Source organism: Cebus imitator, unplaced genomic scaffold, assembly GCF_001604975.1.
Source record: "Cebus imitator isolate Cc_AM_T3 unplaced genomic scaffold, Cebus_imitator-1.0 Scaffold101, whole genome shotgun sequence".
NCBI lineage: Eukaryota > Metazoa > Chordata > Mammalia > Primates > Cebidae > Cebus > Cebus imitator.
Genome location: NW_016107416.1, coordinates 1,623,825 through 1,628,084, shown reverse-complemented (window position 1 = coordinate 1,628,084; position 4,260 = coordinate 1,623,825). Strand labels below are relative to the sequence as shown.

Sequence of the window (4,260 nt, the reverse complement as noted above, 5' to 3'; positions counted from 1 at the left end):
TATAGAAACAGTGATTTTTCTGTGTTGACTTTGTATCCTGCCACTTTACTGAATTTGTTTATTATAACAGGCTTTTTGGAATTTTTAGGGTTTTCTACATATAAGATCATGTCATTTACAAATGGAGATAATTTTACTTCTTCCTTTTCAATGTGGATGCCTTTTATTTCTTTTTCCCTCCTAATTGCTCTGCCTAGAATTTACAGTGCTGTGTTAATAGAAGTATTGAAAATACCTCCCTTGTTCATGACCTTAGAGGGAAAGCTTTCAATTTCTTACCAGTGAGTATGCGGTACATTTGTTGTTGGTGGAGTGTGTGCGTATCTGTGTGTGTGTGCGTGTGTGTGTGTGTGTGTGTGTTTGAGATGGAGTTTTGCTCCTGTTGCCCACCCAGGCTGGAGTGCAATGACGCAATCTCGGCTCACGGCAATCTCTGCCTCCCAGGTTCAAGCGATTCTCCCATCTCAGCCTCCTGAGTAGCTGGGATTACAGGCATGAGCCACCATGCCCAGCTAATTTTGTATTTTTAGTAGAGACGGGGTTTCTTCATGTTGGTCAGGCTGGTCTCAAACTCCTGACCTCAAGTGATCTGTTGGACTCAGCCTCCCAAAGTGTTGGGATTACAGGCATAAGCCACCAGCCCAGACACATTCGTTGTTTTTAAAATGAAAGATGAGCCTGGTGCAGTGGTTTATGCATGTAATCCACATGCTTTGGGAAACAGAGGTGAGAGGATTGCTTAAGGCCAGGAGTTTAACATTACAATGAGCAATGAGCTTCAGTTGTGCCACTATGTTCCAGCTGGGCACAACTGTATTAAAAAAAAAAAAAAAAAAGATAAGAGAAATACCATGATTGAGCCAGGCGTGGTGGCTCACGCCTATAATCCCAGAATTTTGGGAGGCCGAGGCGTGCAGATCATGAGGTCAAGAGAACAAGATCATCCTGGCTAAGATAGTGAAACCCCATCTCTACTAAAAATACAAAAATTAGCTGGGCGTGGTTGCACATGCCTGTAGTCCCAGCTACTCGAGAGGCTGAGGCAGGAAAATCACTGGAACCCAGGAGGCAGAGGTTGCAGTGAGCCGAGATCATGCCACTGCACTCCAACCTGGGCGACAGAGACTCCACCTCAAAAAGAAAAAAGAAAATAGCATGATTGTATGAAGATAGAAACAGTAGAGGGAAAACTTGGTGGAGGGGAAAAGGGAGTCTTGCTGGAGCAATGTTCTTGAGTAAATAAAAGGGACCGGTACCTAGTTCACAAGTGGAGAGATTGGCCTCAGTGTAAAAATAGAAACAGTCAATTTGTAGTCCCACTCTGCTGGAAGGCAAAGTGTCTGGGCAAAGATGCTGATGGGAAGGTGTGGCTCACTGTTTAGAATTCAACTCAGATGTCACCCCATCTGAAAGGAACTCCTCCTGCCATCATTTCTATCCCAACATCATGCATGATTTCCTTCACAGCATTTATCTCTATCAGAAATTGTCTTCTTTATTGGTATCTTTATTGAAATAAAGTTCAATAAAAGTTCCATGAGACCAGAGATTTTGTTGCTCTTGTTCAGTTCTATGTCTCCAGCTTCTAAAGCAGTGCCTGGCTCATGGCAGGTGTTCCATAAATCTTCACCGATTTGATTGATTGAAGAGTGGGCTGAGGACTGGATCAAAAGGAAAGTGAGGAAACAGTGAATAGTATTTTACTTCACTAAGGTCAAGTGAAAAGTTTTGCACAACTGACTTTGAAGACCATGAACTGTGTCATGGTTCCAGTCTCAAGAATAGTGATTTTTTTTTTCCAACTTTGTCCAACAGTCTCGGGACAGGATTCATTCAACCAAGACTGGAGGTCGGGGTGCAGGACATCTTCAGAGAGGCCCAAAGATTAAGCAAGTTGTGCTAATAAAGCAAGGCTGATTAATGTGCCCTAAACAGGGAAGGAAGTGAGGCAAAGAAGGGGAAATGGACTGAGAAAAAAGGGCTCCACTTCTACATTGCACTTGGTGGTCAGAGAGTTGGTGTGATGTGACAGACTTTATGCTGAAACAGGGGAATGTTGTGGAAGTAGGACTTCCTTTTCTGATCCCAAATCAGTTTTCTTGTAAACTTCCTCTTTTGCTCTTGCTCTATCATCTGGAACCAAATAAACGTTAGTTTTCTTTTGTTGTTGTTCTACACTAAGTTAAGAGTTTTGCTCTCAAAAAAAACTTGCTCTCTCCCATCCAATCTTCTTTTCTCCAACACAAAACCCCACTTCTTCTAATGTTCAGAGCCTCCTCATTTACCAGATTATAGGAGGCTCTTTATAAAACACTGAAAATTGCATGTAGTCAAAGAAATTGAACACCGACTTGAATCTTTTAGGCTATCTAAAAATTGCTTATTGGCCAGACGCAGCGGCTCATACCTGTAATCCCAGCACTTTGGGAGGCCAAGGCAGGCAGTTCACAAGGTCAAAAGACTGATACCATCCTGGCCAACACAGTGAAACTCCATGTCTGCTAAAATACAAAAATTAGCTGGGCATGGTCGTGGGCACCTGTAGTCCCAGCTACTCAGGCGACTGAGACAAAGAACTGCTTGAACCTGGGAGGTGGATGTTGAGTGAGCCAAGATTGCACTACTGCACTCCAGCCTGGTGCCTGGAGACAGAGCGAGACTAGGTCTCAAAAAAAAATTGCTTATTCTTTTTTACATATGATATTGTGTATGATATGTGTTAAAATGCACACTCTGAATGAAGAGATCCCCCAAACAGGCTTTGTGCGAGCAACATGGCTATTTATTCACCTGGGTGCGGGTGGGCTGAGTCCAAAAAGAGAGTCAGTGGAGGGTGGAGGGATAGGAGTTGGCTTTATAGGTTTGGGGTAGGCAGTGGAAAGTTACAGAAGTTACGGTTTAGGGCGATTTTTGCAAGCTGGGAGGGGATTATGGGGTCTGGAGTCATGAGGTTGACCAAGGTTAGTTACATAATCCAATTACTTTATCAATTGAGGTGGGGAAAATGAACAACAGAGAATGTCTCAAATTAATTAGGCACCACAGAGGTTGAACATTTCTTCCTCTTTTCATGGTCTTTCAGTTACTTCAGATTTTCCAGGAACTCATCTGAAGTGTCCATGTGGGTCCCAGAGGTTAACATGATGTCCATGGCACCGTCAGTCAGCCTAAAAGGCCTTACAGTATGATTTTGTGATTAAGTTTAAGAAAGAATGGTTGACAAAGACATCACAAAGAAAGAAAACTACAGACCAATGTGTCTTATGAATATGAACACAATAATCATCAACAAAGCACTAGCAAACCAAAGCTAGCAACATATTAAAAATAATTATGCACCATGACCAACTGGGATTCATGCCAAGAGTGCAAGGTTGGTTTTGACAGAGCAGGAGCACTGTCATCTTGGACAAACAACACCACTTTAAGTTCCAGCTCCCTTTCTAACCTCATGCATTTCAGGGAAATCATTTCTCTTCTAACAACAAGCAGCCACAAAGATCAGAGAGTAAAACACAGGTAAGACAGCTCAGGCACAGAGGGAGATGGGAAAGTCTTTTGGGTAACCACCAAACTTCACACTCATACAATAGGCCTCAATAAAACAGTGGGCCCTAATAAACACATTCCTTTCCCTTTAGGTGCACTAAGATAGGAAAGCTGAAAGCAGACTGTGGAGGCAGTGATGGTGTGGAGTATGCCTGTAGCTATAGGAAGATGTATGGGAACAGACACAAAACTCTCCTTCCCAGGTAAGCAAGACAGAGACACAGGAACATTCCAAGCCTGTGATAAGCTCTCCTGCCCTGAACTCTTAAAAACTTGTAGTCTGTTAGAGAGAGTGCCTCTGACTTAACTTGGCCAGAAGCACCTCTCAGGTTTATTCTCCAAAATAAACCTGTCTTTGTTGAACTGCTTTTCATGTTTCTTTCCTCTTTTTTTTAATTCTTACAGGTTTAACATCTAAAAATTAATATAATACATCAGAAAAATAGAATTAGACATAAAAAAGTGATTATTTAGATAAATGCAGAAGAAGCATTTGACAAAATTTAACACCTTTCACATACACACAAAAAAAAACTCAAAAAAGGAAAGAAGGGAACTTTCTGGCATGGTATAGGACATCTGTTAAAAAATCAGTTTAGGCCAGGCGCGGTGGCTCAAGCCTGTAATCCCAGCACTTTGGGAGGCCGAGGCAGGTGGATCACAAGGTCAAGAGATCGAGACCATCCTGGTCAACATGGTGAAACCCCGTCT

The 4,260-nt window shown here is 42.4% G+C and overlaps 1 long non-coding RNA gene across 1 annotated transcript in view; it reads right to left on the bottom strand.

The window, feature by feature from the left end:
- Positions 1-1,489: 1,489 nt before the first annotated feature.
- The window catches only part of LOC108310104, a 22,607-nt gene continuing 19,836 nt past the window's right edge, over positions 1,490-4,260 (bottom strand). Inside the window, exon 2 of the long non-coding RNA XR_001827617.2 lies at positions 1,490-1,661. This is a non-coding gene — a long non-coding RNA (uncharacterized LOC108310104). The remainder of the gene's footprint in view (positions 1,662-4,260) is intronic.